This window comes from Hevea brasiliensis, chromosome 6 (genome assembly GCF_030052815.1).
Source record: "Hevea brasiliensis isolate MT/VB/25A 57/8 chromosome 6, ASM3005281v1, whole genome shotgun sequence".
NCBI lineage: Eukaryota > Viridiplantae > Streptophyta > Magnoliopsida > Malpighiales > Euphorbiaceae > Hevea > Hevea brasiliensis.
Window position 1 is genome coordinate 20206003 of NC_079498.1, and position 19431 is coordinate 20225433.

The 19431-nt window shown below is 33.0% G+C and overlaps 1 protein-coding gene across 1 annotated transcript in view; it reads right to left on the reverse strand.

Moving 5' to 3' along the window:
• Window positions 1-408: 408 nt before the first annotated feature.
• Window positions 409-19431, reverse strand: part of LOC110670516 (serine carboxypeptidase 1) — a 52809-nt gene continuing 33786 nt past the window's right edge. Inside the window, exon 9 of the mRNA XM_058148448.1 lies at window positions 409-716. The gene's annotated coding sequence lies outside the window, so the exon portion shown is untranslated. The remainder of the gene's footprint in view (window positions 717-19431) is intronic.

A 19431-nucleotide genomic window follows, 5' to 3' on the forward strand; every position in this document is an offset into this window, starting at 1 on the left:
ACCTCAACTCTTATGAATGTAATGCATGCTATGCACATGATCTTATTCTATCTATCGATGTCTAAGAACGCCTGAACCGTGCTTTGATGCCAATAAATGTGACATCCCTCACCCGACTACAGTGTAGCTGAGCAAGACATGTCACACTCGGTGCCGAAACACCCTACCTTAGCTTACTTTATTCCTTTAATAAACTGGAACTCGTTATTTTAAAAAAAATAATTATTTTTCTAAGGAAAAATTGACGAAGATTTCCCTATTTTATTATTATTTGACGTGGTTTACTATTCACCTGTTTGAAATTTTTAATAATATTTTAAACAAATTAATAAAAAATCTCATCATCATCATTACACATTTAATTCTTGCAACTCATTTTCATGCATATCCATTCATACTCAATTCATATATCAAAATTCTCAAACTTTATTAATTTACATAATTAATAAACTAATTACATAAGTTCATAATTTACATGATATAAAAATTAATTACATATGAAAAAGCTAATTTATTAATATACATCACATACACATTAAATACAATTTCATAATTTACATTATAACATAATAACAAATTATAATGCACAAAATACATAATATGACTTTTGTGAGCCCTATCTATATGCATTGCTGAGGAGATGACAACTTTGGACACTCTACAAATTTGAACTCCAAAATCCCAGTCCAATGTCCACTGGGCTTTGTCTTCAGTACCTGCGCGAAGGAAATAATCCATCGCGCTAAACATTACTGCTTAGTGGTGTAATAATATAACGAAGAAATAATATACAAATAAAGATAAAAATAAAACCTAATTTGGGTAATCTAGAATTAATTTAATCTCATACAAAATTTCTAATATTAACTATCTTTTATCCTAATTTGTTCATTTCTCATTGGAGGTGCTTAGTTCATAAATTTACAGTAATAATGTACAATATAAAATAATCTAAAAATGTTAAATTTATACTTAAATTATTATGTAAGACACATTTGCAATGTTTATTTAAACTATAATTCTTTAGCAAATCTTTTTATCACTTCCTCAATACTTTTTATGTTGTCTTAGATCATTTCATAATAATTAAAATTCTTAGAGTTAATTCATAATAGATAAATTTTAATATTAATCTAGTTCATTTCAGGTCTTTCTAACTCGTTTATTTAATTTTTAATATTTTAATTTCTAATATTCTTAATTTATTTCAATAAATTTCATTGTCCAAGTAACCTATGACAGGCTTACTAAACTAGATAAGCGGGTCCTGGGCACTGGACACTGTGGTATCTCGAATCGTCATACCATGGGACGTGAAATACGGAACGTCAACCACATATGCAATTGATATGGCTACAAAGCCATGGTAACAGATAATCGAGCATACAAGTCATGAATGCAGGCATAAAGCTAGAAATACAGGCATAAAGCTTACACAGTACTGCTCAAACAATACCCTATTGGTATGTCAATCTATCCAATCTCACACACACATGTCTAGGCAATACATGGGCACATAAGTACCATTAAGCATTAATATGTATTATTATATCATTATTTTATTATAAGTTTTAATTACAATTTATAACAATTAATTCTATTCCTAGTGGAAACATAAATTTTTAAATTACAATTATACATAATTTATGCATTCCTCATAAATTATATATTCATTATATTATCCTATTGATCACAATTTATATAAGTGCTCTCAAGTACTATTGTACTCAAAGTATTTTTTCTTTCTCCAATAACGAGAACTAATGTCTCATTCACACATTCATGTGATTTATTTATTTATTATAATATTTATATAAATTCACAATTCAAAAAGTAGTGTACTTACTAAGTATTTTTAATTCCCCTTTTATTTTCTCTCATGTACCATTAAGTGTTAATAGGTTTTATTATTTCATTATATATATATATATATATATATATATATATATATATATATATATATATATATATATATATATATATATATATATACACATTTTAAATTCTATTTTCTAGTGGAAATATAATATCCAAACTCATTTTCACCTAATGCATATAGTCAAAATTTTCATTTATATGATTCATTATTTATCAATCATATCATCTATTTATCATTTACAATTTCTTATCTAATTTATCACACCATTTCACATGTACCTAGGTTCAACCTTTTTATTTATATTAATTTACAAACCACATTTCAAATTATATTAGCAATGTCTCCTAAGTTCCATTTGTGATGAGAATACAAATCCCATCTACCTATTCACATAATTTAAGTATACGTTAAATCATTTAAGTGGGGTACCATTAGCCATTTAGGTTTTGGTAGTTACTATTTACCTTACTAGTCAACCAAAATATTGACTTTTTCATAAACAATAGGTATGTTAGTTCTAATGATACTAACATACCACATTTTGAATTCTACAATTGTTGGCATTTGTTGAAATTTTCATTTTAAAGCCCAATAAAGGTTATTTCAAATTTTCAGACTTCATGGCTTATGTTTACTATTTGATTGGACATTTCTATAGTAGAAATTTGACTACACTCTCTTCATCAAAGTTATTCCTTATTGTGTTTAATTCCCTTTTTTGAATCACTCCATTTGGAGTTTTGTAGCTAAAGTTATGCCATTTTTCCCATGGCTGGCAGGATTGGCCATTACCTAGAAATTCTGGGCAGAAATTGGTTCTGACAGTTTTGGTGTCCTGATTTTGGCTAACATTTCGAATGGGTTGTGGTCAGAATTTGCATTTGTGTTCTTTATGAAAGTTATTCTAAATTGTCTAAGCTTTCCATTGATATAAAGATCAGGTCAATTGGACATATCTACACTGAGTTATTGCCATTTGAACAAACACTATTCATTTGATAATTTTCCAGGGACAGCTTGTGTGTTACCCGGATTGAGATAACTTTTAGGTTAACTTATGTTGGTTTTCGGGGCATAGTTTCTACACCAAAAATGTTGCATTTCATGTCAAATTTCACCTCCAATTTGTCTTGCACTGATTGGGGCTACCCAATTCTAACGAAGGCAGTCCAAACACACTGGACTCTAAGAGTCCAGAATTCACCACACAAGGCAGCCCAAACATTTCCATATCCAATGCCACATTTAATCCCAAATTAAGGTCAAATCATGCTAATTGGTCATCAATTGACCTTAAGAACCCTAATTTACCATCAATTTAGCAAAACCCTAATTTTCTTACAAACCCTAATTCCCAAATACTTAAATCTTACTTCATACATAGTAATTAATGTTCTAAGTCTCAAATTCACATTCAAGACCACCCATATACAACTTTAATTCATTTAAAACTCATTAAACACTTCAATCATCAAGGCTACCGAAAATTGAAGTTTGTCCATACATGGTTATTTTCTTTCAATTACTTGAATTTCTAACTCATTTCATACTCCTAACATCAAATTAAAAGAGAAAAGGGAGAGATATGGTACTAACCTTGTGAGTAGAATTTGTCCAAGCTTTAAACTTCACTTTTTCTTCAATTTCTTGTGTTTTCTTAAGTGCTTCATGCAATTCAAGCTTCCATCTAGGGTTTTCTAATGATTTCCCAAAAAAATCATGGTGAAAGACCTAAGTTTCAAGCTTTTGGTATGTGTTTTAATGGAGTATTTTGAGAAAGAATTGAGAGAGAGGGAGGATGGCAGGTTGCTAGATAAGAAGACCAAAGTTCTGATTTTTTTTAGCCTTTTAAATGATATTTATTGTAACACCCCTCACTCGACTACAGTGTAGCCGAGCAGGGCATGCTACAATCGATGCCGGAGTACCCTATCTTATCTTACTTTATCCCTTTCATATTTTGATCTCGTTATATTTTAATATTAATTATTTTTTCGACAGAGAAACCAGCAGAGTTTCCCCTATTTTATTACCAGTTGACGTATTTTACTACTTACCTGTTTGAAAGTTTCAATAATATTTTCAGAATAAAGTCTTATCCATGCTAATCATAATTATCTCATCAATCATTCTCATAATTTTCTCATATTTCAAGTCTCATTCAAACATTTCAATTTCATAATCATTTCCATGCATACTCAATTCATATGTAAACATTCTCAAATTACATAAGCAAAATTTTCAAATTTCCTTAATTTACATAATTTACAAAATAATTACAAAATTTCATAATTTACATCATAATACAATATCTAGCATTTTATACAAAATACAAAATAGGATCTATATGGGCCCTATCTACATGCATTGCTGAGGAGGTGACAACCTTGAATACTTCAGATACTTCCGCAGATCAAAACTCCCAAAATTCCCAGTCAAACGTCCATTGGGTTCTAGCTTCAGTACCTGCGCGAAGGAAACAATTCCATCGCGCTAAGCATTGCTACTTAGTGGTGCAATAATATAACAAGAAAATAATATACAAATAAAGATAGACATAAAACATAATTCAAATAATCAAGATTCATTTATATTTCACATGCGATTTCTAAAATTTAATGTGTTATATCCTAATTTAGTCTTCTTTGAAAGTGTTTATTTGCCAATGTACAGTAATAATGTACAAAGAAAAATGATTTGAAAATAATAAATTTATGCTTATATTGTTATATAAGCACATTTGCAATATTTATTTATGTTATAATTTTCTTTGCTAATCTTTTAGCATTTTCTCTATACTTGCTAGGTTGTCTCAGATTATTTAATAATAAGTAAATTTTGATATTTGTGCAGTTCATTTCGATTCTTTCTAATAAATAACTATCCTAATTTATTTTAGGTCATCTTACTCATTTATTTTATTTAATTTCTAATATTTTTAATTGCTAATATTCTTAACTTATCTCAATAAATTTCACTGCCCAAGTAACCTATGACAAGCTAACTAAACTAGATAACGGGTAGTTGGCACTGGACACCACGGTGCCTCGGGCCGTCATACCATGGGACGTGAAACGTCAACCACGTATGCAGTCAGTATGGCTAAAAAGCCATGATAACACATAATCGGGCATAAAAGCCATGAATGTTGGCATAAAGCCATGAATACGGGCATAAAGCCATGAATACGGGCATAAAGCCTTAAATACGGGCATAAAGCCTTTCGCAGTACTGCTAAAACAATACCCTATTGGCATGCCAATCTATCCAATCTGACACACGTGTCTAGGCAATACAAGGGCACATAATATCATTAAATATTAATATATTGTGTTTTATGACTTCATTATTTAATGATAAATTTCAATTATAATTCATACCTTCATTTGATCATTTATATGATCACAATTCACATCAATTATCTTTTTTTTTACCATTGTACTTAAAATACTTCTCCTCTCTATAATAATGAGAACTAATGTCTCATTCATACATTAATATGGTTCATTTATTCATTCATTATGTTATTCATATTGATCATACTTCTAAACAATGGTTCACATGTACCATTGTATTCAAAACATTTTTCCTTTCTCATTTATACATTTAAGAATCTACTTATGTAGTCACAAATTTTATATTTCAAGTTGAGTTATTAATATTTTATGAATTCCATTTGTGATGGGCATATAAGCCTTAACTATCTATTCACATCCATTAGGTGACTTATTTTTCATGTTTCAAGTAATCCATGAATATTTCATGGATTTCAAATTTATGGTCTTAATTTCCTTTTAACAATTTGACTAAGATACATAGTCCACATTTGTCATACAATTCTAAGCATTTAAGCTTAGAATTGGTTCTAGGTCTTCATCTTAGTTTGTTACTCATTTTGATTACTATTCACCTTACTAGTCAACCAAAATGTTGACTTTTTTATACTTAATGGATATATTAATTCTAATTACACCAAGATCCCACATTTTGAGTTTTACATTTGCTAGTATTAATTGCCAATTGCAATTTAAAGTCCCCTAAATGCATTTCTAATTTCACATTTGAATTTCAAGTTTTGGTGTCACTATTCACCTCATTGGTCAACAAAAATGTTGACTTTTGGATAGAAAATAGGTACATTGGTTTTGACACTCCAAACATACCACATTTTGCATTTAAAACTTGTTGGAAGTGATCACCATTACGATTTCTAAGCCTAACACTAAGTGGCAGAATTTTCAATTTTTGTACCATAAGTTTACTGTTCTATTAGGGACTGTTACAGTGGAAATTTGAGGAAATGGTAAACATAAAAGTTGTTCCTTATTTTGTCTAGTTGAATTTCCTTTTTTGAATCACTCCATTTGGAGTTTTGTAGCTCCAGATATGGTCCAAAAACCACAGCTGGCCGGATTTAAATTCTGCATAATTTAACAAATCTACAGTACCATGAATAGTGATTGTGACTGCCATTTTGATTAAGTTCTGGCCATAATTTGGGGTAGATTTCTTCATAAAAGTTGTTTTTCTATATCTTAACTTGTTGCTGTAAAAATTTCAGGTCAATTGACCATATCTACAGTGAGTTATGGCCAAATGAAACTGTTCATTTGGTCAATTCTGCAGGTGCTATTGCAGGGTATCCGGATTGGGGCCAACTTTTGGTCCTCTTGCTTTGGTCTTTTGGGCATGGTTTCTTCAGCAAAAATGTGCCATTATAAGCCTAGTTTCATGTCCAATTGGCCAAACACCAATTGGACCAACACAACCAAAGATATGGCAGTCCAAGTGGACTGAAATTTCAGTCACCCTGCTGCACTCACAAGGCAGCATACTCATTCACTTTGCCATGCTACATTTCAGTCCAAATTATGGTCAACTTACCTAAAATAGTCACTAATTGACCATTAAAATGGCCTCTAACAATTTCCTAAGCCAAGTCAAATTTTCACTTCTCAAAACCCTAGTTTCCATTTCAATTCACCCATACACCTAGTTAAGCACTTTCATTCATTATATATGTGTGTATACACCTTAAGCATAATCTTTAATTCATTCTAAGTCCATTAAAACCATCACAAACACTCCACCTTTGTTCCTTCCTTAGGGCAGCCGAAATTTATGGCATACACACACATAGTTTTTATTCATTTTAGTTACAAATTCTTACTTATTTCAAGTCTCTAACATAGAAATAAAGAGCTTTAGGTGTATATGTGCACTAACCTCTTGTAGGGCAGATTTTTCCAAGCTCAAACTTCACTTTCTTTCCTTTTCTAGGCTGCCAAACACTTCCCCAAGTTGTATGGACAAGTTTTAATGAAAGGTGTCTAGGGTTTAGTAGTGGAAATTAATGGGAAAATGGAAGTAATTGAAGAAAGTTTTCATGGAGGGTTATGGAGGAGAGGTTCACGTTTTGGCTGAAGAAGAAGAAGAAGAGCAGAATTTTTTTGGTCTTCTTAGTCTCTTTTAAGTGATTTAAGAAAGCTTGTTGAATGGTGATTGGTTGGGAGAAAGTGAGTGACATCATAATATGTCATATTTGGCATTTTATTGTATTTTCTTTTTCTTTTCTTTTCTACTAGCTTCAAATTAATTTTTCATCAACATTAATTCATATTTTATGTCATAATAATTATTTACTCAACTGGAGAAGTCAGCCAAAAATTGCCTCTGAAGGCGAAATGACCAAAATGCCCTCCGTTTGGCTTAACGGGTCAAAATTGTCTGTACTGATTGAAAAATTTTTCTAAATATTTTCTTGGCATTCTAATGCAATAGGAACCTCAATTACCCTTCTCTGGAGTCCCAAAAATTATTTTATGAATTTTTCCCCGGGTCTAGGGCTCCTCGTTGCGAGAACCGCAACTTCCCTCTGGTTACCCATCGCTTGGGCACCGGCTCATTTAACTTGGTTGTATTTTATTTCTAAAATTTTTCCTAAATTTTTCTTATTAATATTTAAGTTAATTATGGTTCCTGACTTTAGTTTAAATATTTTTTCGGACGTTCTAGCTGTCCAGACCGACACCGATCACCGGAACAGTAGAATGTACGAAGTTGCTACCGGGAGGATGTTACATTTATAATATTTAATAGCATAATGGTGCACTTGTAATTAAAGAGAAATGATAATTTTGTAATTACCTAGAATTTCCTAATCATTTTGGTTTGACTATTAATATAATTATATTTAATTTTTATAATTTCAATTAATTAAACTAATCTTGCTTTATTAATTTAATAAATCCCATTTTTAGTAAATGTGTAACCTTTAAATTTTATTGACCAAATTTTACTTTTACCGGGTTTTCGGTTTATCTTTCTTTCTTCATTCTTTTACTCATTTTTTTTAATTAATTTTTCATCAATATGTATTCACATTTTATGTCATATATCTCACTTACTTGAATGGACAAGTTGGTCAAAAATCATCTCTAAAGGTGAAATGACCAAAATGCCCTTCATTTAGATTGACGGACTAAAATTGTCTGTACCGATTTAGAAAATTCTCTAAGCATTTTCTTGGCATTCTATTTCTATCAAAACCTCATTAACTCTTCTATGGAGTCCCAAAAATTATTTCACAGGGTTTCCCCCGGGTCTAGGGTTGCTGACTATCTTCACAGTAGCTTCCCGTTGAGTCACCCATCGCTGGAGCTACGACTCGTTTAACCTTAATGCATTTCTTTTCTTAAAATTTTTCCTAATTTTTCTTATCATTATTTGATTTATTTATGACTCCTCACTCTAGTTTAAATATAATTCCAGACATTCTGGCTCTCCGAATAGCCATTGGTTACCGGAATAGTATGATGTACGAATTATCTAAAGTGAGGATGTCACACCCCCATACTACAATAATATAAAAGGGGCCAACATCCGCCTTTCCAAGATCAAAATTTCATTTCACAAAATCAAGATTCTCAAAATGCGAGGGAAAAATTCAAACTCATTCATGATAGCTCATTTAAATTAGATTCAATGTGAAAAACAAAGCAAGGGGTTAGTTGTGCACAAACCTCAAATAGATCTCTTTATTTGCCCTAAGCTTTCCCTTCTTTGAAAGTCTCTTTGTCCACTGAAATCACACAATTACCAAATTTTAATACTCATTCTAAGTCCCATTTATAGTTAACTAAATAAAATTCTAATGACTTCCCAATTTTTAGTTCGTTTTGAGTTTTGAACAGTTTTGAACCTTGACTTTAGAACCCAATTTCAACCTAGTTCTATTCATAATTTGGTGAGGTATTCTTCATGAAAATTGTTCCTCTATGTCTTATTTTTATTTTTCAATTTGAATCACTCCATTTGGAGTTTTTTAGCTCTAGTTATGGTCAATTTACCAAGTACTGGTCCAGTGACTAATACTATTCCAGAACAGAACAGATTCTGGAAATTAAATTTATTAAGCTAATTGGACTAGTTATGGTCATAATTTTGAAGCAAGCTTCGAGGAGTTGGAACATCCGTTTTGATGAAGTCATTAAATCATTTGGTTTTATCAAAAACGAGGATGAGCCATGTGTATATAAGAAGGTTAGTGACAGTGCTATCACTTTCCTTGTCTTATATGTGGATGATATACTGTTGATGGGTAATGACACAGGTATGTTGACAACTGTAAAGGTATGGTTGTCGAATACATTCTCCATGAAAGACTTAGGCGAGGCAACCTATATTCTTGGGATTCGCATCTAGAGAGATAGAGCGAAAAGAATAATTGGTTTATCTCAAAGTCTATACTTGGAAAAGGTGTTAAAGAGGTTTAACATGCTTGATTCTAAGAGAGGATTGTTACTAGTGAGACATGGTATCCATCTTTCTAAAGAGATGTCTCCAAAGACACCTGAAGAAAGAGATAAAATGGCCAGGATTCCATATGCTTAGGCTATTGGAAGTTTAATGCATGCAATGTTGTGTACTAGGCCAGATATCGCATATGCTATTAGTTTGACTAACAGGTATCAATCCAATCCAGGTTTGGAACACTGGATAGCTGTCAAGAATATCCTTAAATACTTGAGAAGAACTAAGGATTTATTCTTGATTTATGGAGGTGGAAACTTGCAATTGGATGGTTATACTGATTCTGATTTCCAATCAGATATCGATGATAGAAAGTCTACCTCTGGGTATGTGTTCATTTGTAATGGAGGAGCAGTCAGTTGGAAGAGTTCCAAACAGAGCACGACTGTAGATTCCACTACCGAGGCTGAGTATATTGCTGCATCAGATGTTGCAAAGGAAGCTGTTTGGATAAAGAAGTTCGTGACAGAACTTGCAGTAGTTCCTTCCATTGAGTCAGCAGTTCCACTACACTGTGACAATAATGGAGCAGTCATACAGGCTAAGGAACCAAGGTCTCACCAAAAATCCAAACACATAGAAAGGCACTACCACATTATCAAAGAAATAGTTGGGCGAGGCGATGTAGCCATGCAGAAAATAGCATCAGTTGAAAATCCAGCTGATCCATTCACTAAGCCTATGTCACAGAATCAGCTAGACCGACATCTTGAGAAGATGGGTCTAAGATATTGTAATGAATGGCTCTAGTGCTAGTGGGAGATTGTTAGTAGTATGCCCTAGAGCATATCATTTAGTATGTATCTTGTACATGTTTTTATTAATAAAAGGCATTTCCACTTTTCCATTTACATAATATATTTATGTGTAATAGAAAAGGTCCATTGATATTTTGTTAGAAATTCTATTCTTAAGTTGTTAAGAAAATGAGTGACATTATTTCTAGTACAAAGTATCATAAATAGGTTCACAATCGAGGATACTTCATAATAAGGACATGACTTATCCAGAAAGATTGTATTCATATTTGTTTCCAAGTTATTTATATGAGATATAAATAAGATGGAATAGTGAGTCTCATGCCATATAACAAACATGATAGGCACTTATACATGATAAGTAGGCCAAACCAGTGACACTTATGACAAGCACATGGAGTTTACTCTTGTCAATGCATTGTCATAAATCGTATTAGTGCATATAATCTTTAAAACTGAGATAGCACAATTTTCTTGTATATAGGTGGTTTGAGTTTGATAATGCTTTCATACTTGCACTGTGTATGGGTATATGGGCATGTGTTGGCTCCTACTAGTTATATATGGAGGTAGGTGTTGATCAAGATGGAATCTGTTCCTCTGAGTAAATAGAGATAAAATCCTATGTTCATTTAATTGTTCTTGATGTTTCAAGTTCCTGGCCAGGACATATAGATTTATTCAGAAAGAGTTTCTGATGAGAAAATCTTTTTAATCAAGAATTGGAATTAAAAGAAAACATAATATTCATAGCAAATGGAGTTTGACATAAACCATGACTCTAGCTTGAGTTGGGATTTTATAATAGAGAGATTCTAGTGCATGGTAACATATGATTATAGGTTCATTTAAGGTAAACCTTATTACTAATTGGGTGGCCATGACATGCTATGATAGGTGTTAACCATAGTCTATGAGGTGCATAAAATGATTTAGAGAAATCATTTATGGTAAGAAAGAGTTCTGATGATATTAAGAGTTGATATCATGTCTCATTGCCAATTAGTGATGAGCCTAGTAAGTCACACACATACATAAGTTATCACCTAATTAAATATGATTTAATTAATTAATTAAAGAGTTTAATTGATTAATTAAATAGGTTTGGTTTGCAATTAGATTGCAAAGTCCCTAGCATGACTTGAAACCAAATCTAGGTTATTGGATGTACAGTATAAGTTAAATTTATATTTAAAGTGTTTAAATATGAACTTAAATTAATGAGAAATTAATTAATTTATATTTGATATAAATTGATTAGAAGAAGAGAAATAATTATTTTGGGTTGAGAACTCAAAATTAAGACACAGGGGCATTTTGATCATTTCACAGGGTGGCGTGTGGCACCATGAGATGGTGGTGACACATAGCATTACACATAAGATTTCCAAATCTTTTTAATCATGTAAGATGATTAAAATTAATATTAAATATAGGTTTGACACTTGGCACAACGTGATTGGGTCAATTAAACCTAGAACTAATCAGAGTGTGACTTGTGGCAAGGGTTTAATGTGTTAACCTAGCTATATAAGTGTTGTTATGAAAAGAAAACAACACAACCAACAACTATTCTCTTTGGTGCCACCACCCAAGAGGTTCCCCTTCTCTTCATCTTCTTCTCTCATCTATTCCAAGAGATTAGCAAATAATCTCTTGAATTAAAAATACTAGAAATCGTTTCTAGTGTCCTGTTTACATCTTTAATCTCTTAAAAGGCTAAACTTGATTTTCTAATTAATAGAAAAAGCTTTAGAAGCTGTTCAAGGGCTGCCATAGGTGTTCTTGGTGTGCACAAGCTAGAGGGACAATATCTGGTGTTCTGAAGACGCATCCGAAAGGCACAAATACACTGCAGTGCATCAACAGGTTAGTGTATTTGTTCTTGATCTAATCTAGGATTCTAAAATTAATCTGATTAATTTTAAAATCTTAAATGGCAAATATGGATCCAAAAACATATTAAAAGTGTTTTAATATGTTGTTTATCATTGAAATCAAATAGATAAAAATAAATCTTGCATGATGCATGTGACCCTAGGTGAAAATTTTTGAATTCAATGGTATAAACTTGTGTTTTTCATGCTTTCGTTCCTTCAAATTTGACTTGGTGTTCTTCATATAAGTTGTTCCCCTGTGTCTCATGGTTACACAGGTTCAAGAATTTCTAAATTTGAGGCTTTATAGAATGAGTTATAGTAATTTAATCAACCTAGACTCATAAACCCTATACATTCAACATTTTAAGTTCAGGTCAACTTTTGCATTTAATATTTAAGGATTATACATCCAAAATTTGAGTAAGGTTTCTGAAAAAAAGTTGTAGCCCTGATTCTTAGGTTTTCAGATCATTTTGGCTCATCCCATTTGGAATTTCTATTGAAAGTTATAGTCTAATGACTTTCCTGGGGTCAAATGGCTAAAATGATTCTAGTGCAGGAATTCCAGATTGGAAAGTCTAGATTTCTCGTAACAATTTCCCTAAGTTACTTTAAGATCTGGGTTCTGGCCAAAAAAACAAAAATTGTAATTCTATGTGTTATGAACATTTTGGCTTTGGAATCACTGCATTTTCAGTTTTGTAGTCCAAGTTATGACATTTTTGCCAAAACTGGTTGGATGGCCATTTGTTCAGGATTTCAAGGTTAGTCCAGAACCAAGCCAATTTGATAGACTAATTTTGCTTAGCAATTTAACCAAGTTAGGATCATATTTTGGGTTTATGATCTTCATAAGAAGTGTTTTAGTATCTTTTAAGTTTCCATTGGTTTAAGAATCACCAAATTTAGAGGTGTCTGGTGTGAGTTACGCCTAATTGAAGATGTACCGTTCATTTGGTCAATTCTGGTCAGGTCTAGAATACCAATTTCGAATTCAAGCAAATTTTAAGGCAGTTTGTGGTCAGTTTCTGGGTAAGGTTTCTTCATGAAATTTGTGGCTTTAGGTCTTAAGTTTTATCTTTAATTGACTTCATACCAATTGGAGCTATGTAGCTCAAATTATACTTAATCAAAACTGCTAGACTCAAGAGTCCAGAATTCAGCACAATGACACACCACTAATCCATCAATCTTTTTCATAAATTTAACATCAATTCTCACCCAAACATACCAAATGAATATAATTAAGTCTTATAACCATCAATTGGTCAATATATCACAAAACTCTAATTTTCCATAAACCCTAATTTTTCATCATCCCAAACTCATGCAATCCTCATGCAATTCATTTCACTAATCATGCACACAACTTTATTTAAGCTAGAATTCCACATCAATTCAATTAAAGACACATCAAACCCTCAAGTCCTTTTGCTGGCTTGAATTTTATCCTTCCCCATTCATGCATGATTTCAAGCTTTCTCAAGTTAATTCTACTTCATCACCCTTAATTCCATGCCTACATACTTAATTTAACTAGAGGAATGACTTACCTTAAATGGAGCTTTTCCAAACTTAAATTTCCTTTACTCTTTCTTGTCTTTCTTTCTTCAAATCTTCAAATCAAAGTCTAATTTGGGATTTTCTACTAATTTGGTGGGAGGTTTATGGAGGGAAAGTGGAAATTCAAGCATGAGCTTAGATGAAAATTGAGAAATTTTTGAGAGAATTAGAAAGAGAGGGAGCCGACTATTCTAGAGGAAAAAGACCATTTAATTTGATTTAATTTTTTAATCTTTTGTGTTATTTTTATGTAGATAATCTCTATTTTTAATTATTTAAATTATAATTATTAATTATGTCATGTTTACCTCATGGTGATGTCATAAAACTATTTAAAATGGAATTTTTCATTTCTTTTTTCTTTTCTTTCCCTACTCTCTTCATTCTTAATCCCTTTTTCAATAATTTAATTTCACACATTTTAATAGACATTTAGGTCAAAAGTCACCTCTAAGAGTGAATTGACCAAAATGCCCCTCATCGAGTCTAATTCATCTTTTTCATGGTGTTCGATAACTCATTGAGTTCTGATTCACTTATTTAAGTTTATTCTCATTTCTTTTCTATGGTTTTCACATTCCCAATAGTTTTGCAATTATCCCTTGGCCTAAGATGTCATGGGATCCCATACAAATTTAGGGTTGCAACTGAGCTCGCAGTCGCTTCTTGGGTCGGTCACCCATCGCCGGGACCTCGGCTCATTTAACCCATTTATGCTTTATTTCACTTATTTTCCTCCTACTATATTTGATCTTTATTAATTTTATTTATGGTTTCTCTATGTGATCTAAGTATAGTTCTAGACATTCTAGCTATCTAGACATATCTGAGTCATTGGAACAGTAAAATATACGGACTACTTAATATGAGGGTGTTACATACCTGGAGTCCTCTTTTCAAAGTTGATCACAATTTTCTCTTCCAGTTCAAACATCTTGGCATTCAAGGTTTCATCAAGCATGGCCATAGTTTCTTCCATCTTAAGTAGTGCAGGTGAAATCCTCACTAGTCTCTTCCCTTCCCTAACCTAAGTGACCTAATTGGAAGTCTCTTTAGTGTGTTTCGAGGCTATGTTTGCTCAAAAAAAATTAGGATTTAAGGGTTAACCTAAACATGCTATATACATGAATGCAATGCATGAATGGACCATTTTTTTTTTTTGCTTTTATCTTTACAGAACCAAAACTGAACCATACCAACAGAGCCAAAACTAAACCAAAATCAAACCATATAAATTGAACTAAAATTGGATCAAAGATTGAATCGAAATCAAAAAGAACATCTCCAGAACTGAATCTTTACCCCCTTATACCACCAACTCTCACGTGCAGCGTAGGAAAAAATTCTATCCTAAGCTACGATACAATGGACACACCAACAGAGGGTGGTCCAGGACGATCCTTCCTCACAAACAAAGGATTTATATCCTTAAAGTTTAACCATAAGTAAGCATCCTCTTGCTTAACACAAGTTTTGAAATGGACTTGGGCCTATACACACATTGGGTTTATGCATAGGCCTAGGTTCATCTCAACTACCACTATAACTTATGGTTTGAACAGTAAGGTTATAAATCCAGCAAAACAAAAATCTATGGGGTACCTAGGGCTGAAATCTATGGCTCATAGGCTGCATTGGGTAGGAAAAGGGTCACCCATGTGATAGCTTGTCCATTAAGCATAATGGCCAGAGCTGTGGCTCTTTTATATACTTGAAGGTATGGGCATGGGGTGCCAGCATTCACCAATTCATCATAGCTCGGGTGGAACTATGGTCTCCTTAGCTAGTACTAGCGGGGCTAAAAAGGGTAAGGGTGATCCGTATGATAGTATAGTGCATTGCAAAAAGTTTAACAGAGGAATAACATGACACTAATAGAAATATGTTGGAGTAACTATCCATTTAGTCTCCAGTGGAGTCGCCAAACTGTGGGAAGGGGGGCTCGTAGTAAGGCATGAGGTGAAATATCATCCTTTAGAATTATATAAAATGCACCAGGTAATGCCCAGGAAAGATGATGGAGTCATAATGGTCTCACTTAAGTACCACCTCCTTAGACAACATTTTCTAGACATGCACTTTATACAATCCTAATAGAATCAAACCACTGGTAAGTACCATCTTTCCATAACACTACCACGGTACTAAGGATTTATGCCATAAAGACATAGATAGACAGGAGCCACCACCCGGGTAATAATCGGGACAACTCAACTCAACTCAACTCAACTAAGCCTTTATCCCAAAAATTTGGGGTCGGCTATATGGATTCGCTTTCTCCACTCTGAACGATTTTGGGTTAAATCCTCATAAATGTGTAATGCTTCTAAGTCATGTTGTACTACTCTCCTCCAAGTTAATTTAGGTCTACCCCTTTTTTTCTTTCTATCCTCTAACCTAATGTGCTCTACTTGTCTAACTGGAACCTCCGTATGTCTACGTTTCACATGACCAAACGACCTCAATCTCCCTTCTCTCAACTTATCTTCAATTGGCACGACTCCTACCTTTTCTCTAATACTCTCATTACGGACTTTATCTAGTCTAGTATGGCCACTCATCCACCTTAACATTCTCATCTCTGCAACTCTTATCTTAGATGCATACGACTCTTTCAGTGCCCAACACTCACTACCATATAACATAGCTGGTCGTATGGCTGTACGGTAAAATTTTCCTTTTAATTTATTGGGAATCTTACGATCACATAAAACTCCCATGGCACGTCTCCACTTCAACCATCCGGTTTTAATCCTATGACTAACATCCTCCTCACATCCCCCATCTACTTGAAGGACAGAGCCTAGATATTTAAAGTGATTACTTTGGGACAGTATCACTCCATTCAAACTAACTCCTTCCCTATCGCCAGTTTGGCCTTCACTGAACTTGCAATGCATCTATTCTATCTTTGTTCTACTTAACTTAAAACCCTTTGACTCTAGAGTACTTCTCCAAAGTTCTAGCTTTCTATTGACTCCTTCTCATGTCTCATCTATCAGAACAATATCATCCGCAAACATTATGCACCAAGGAATACTCTCTTGTATATGTTTCGTCAGTTCATCTAAAACTAATGTAAAAAGGTAAGGGCTTATGGCTGATCCTTGGTGTAATCCAATTGAGATCGGAAAATCTCTTGTGTCCCCTCCCACTGTGCTCACAATAGTAGTTGCTCCTTCATACATATCTTTCAATACTTGTATGTACCTAATAGATACCCTCTTTTGTTCTAACACATTCCATAAGACCTCTCTTGGAACACTATCATAAGCCTTCTACAAATCAATAAAAACTATGTGTAGATCTTTCTTCACATCTCTATATTTCTCCATCAAGCTTCTAATGAGAAAGATCGCTTCCATAGTTGAACGACCGGGCATGAAACCAAATTGATTGAGAGAGATAGAAGTATCATGACGTAGTCGATGCTCCACAACTCTCTCCCACAACTTCATAGTATGGCTCATGAGTTTAATTCCCCTATAGTTTGAGCAACTCTGTATGTCTCCCTTATTTTTAAAAATAGGTACTAAAATACTCTTCCTCCATTCAACATGCATTTTCTTTGAGTTTAGAATCTTATTAAATAATTTAGTTAACCATGCCACTCCCATATCTCCCAAATACTTCCACACTTCAATTGGTATTTCATTGGGTCCACAGGCTTTATCCACTTTCATTCTCTTAAGTGCTTCCTTTACTTCTGAAGATCTAATCCTTCTAGTATAATTCACATTCTTTTCTATTGTTCTATAATCTATATTCACGCTATTACCATTTTGACTATTGTTAAAGAGATCATTAAAATAATTTCTCCATCTTTCTTTAATGTCCTCATCTTTCACTAACACTTTTCCTTCTTTATCCTTAATGCACCTAACTTGATTGAGATATTGACATTTTCTTTCTCTTCTCCTTGCTAATCTATAAATATCTTTCTCCCCTTCTTTAGTTCCAAGTTTCTCATATAACTTTTCAAAGGCCTGTGCTCTTGCTTGACTAACTGCCTTTTTTGCCTCTTTCTTTGCTATCTTCTACTGTTCATATGCCTCATTGTAATAACCGGGACATATTCAGTATTTCTTCTGAGGGTCATGGATAGCAACTTACTCCTTGCAGAGTTTCCAAAACCGTCATTACCATAGCCCAATGTCTAGGTTCGAGATAGTGGGTACGTAAAGGGAAGGTGCTAGGCACCCCTTACGCCTGGTCTAATCTCATTAATTCAAGTGCCAGTCCTCTACTAATATTTCTAGAAGTCTTGTTTATTATTCCTCTATTAAACTTTATCCTAAAAATGCAATTCTAATTCTACACACGCAAGTGATTCACAAAAGGATTATTATTTACAAACAATTTTCATGCATAAGTAATTCCTATCTATGGGTTTGCTAATTATTTAAATGATATTTAATATATGACTAAAATTAATTTATTATTGAGAATTTAATTTACAAACAAATTCAATTTTAAATAACCCTAAGTTTTTATTTAACCTAATTAATTAATTTTTCACCAAGTTTGTGACGGCCCGGTCCACTAGTGATATTGTTCGCTCTGGGTCGAAGCCCTCACGGTTTTAAAATGCGTCACTAGGGGTTGCGAACCACCAACTTATAAATTCAGCATCTCTCCCGTGTTTTGACGATGTGGGATTTGCCTAGGGTGTTACAATCCACCCTCCTTATGGGACTCAGCGTCCTCGCTGAGGTTTGCCCCCCCATCGTTCAAGGTTACACGTGGAGCGGCTCTGATACCACAAATGTAACGGCCCGGTCCACTAGTGATATTGTCCACTCTGGGCCGAAGCCCTCACGGTTTTAAAATGCGCCACTAGGGGTTTACGAACTACTAACTTATAAACCTAGCATCTCTCCCGTGTTTTATCGATGTGGGATTTGCCTAGGGTGTTACAAAGTTACCCTAAGGATAATTAAACTAAATTAATTATGTACATGTGTAATTTATTCTAATATCACATAAGGCCCAAACTGTCACACCTTACCTCTTTGTAAGATATGACATAATCCCATAGTATACCTAATAAATTACCGAACTTCGCCTACCGATAATCCATTAAATATACTACAAGGGATTTTAAACAAATCCAATTTATTTTAGAGTTTAAAACGAAGATAAAATAGTTATTAAAGTTCCTTTAAGTTAGGTATAAGCTATAAAATTTATTTACAATTAATTTAGCATTTTTAAAATTTTACAAAAATTTTGCGTGGTAACGGCTAAAAATGCAATAAAACAGTTCTTCAAACCTGTTAAAAATTCACCTGTAATAATTATTATTTTCAAATTTAAGATCAACTCATAATCAAAAAAGTCTTTTCTTTCCCATCCAACATCAGGAAATGATATAAATTTATTTACAATCCAAAGGAAATCTTAAACACTTGCATTCATTGAAATAAAGGAGTTAATATTACAAAAATTTCCATGTAAATAAAATCTCAAAATAATATTTTAATAATTACAATCTCAAAATTTTATTACAATGCTTTTTATACAACTGTTCAATGTCTGT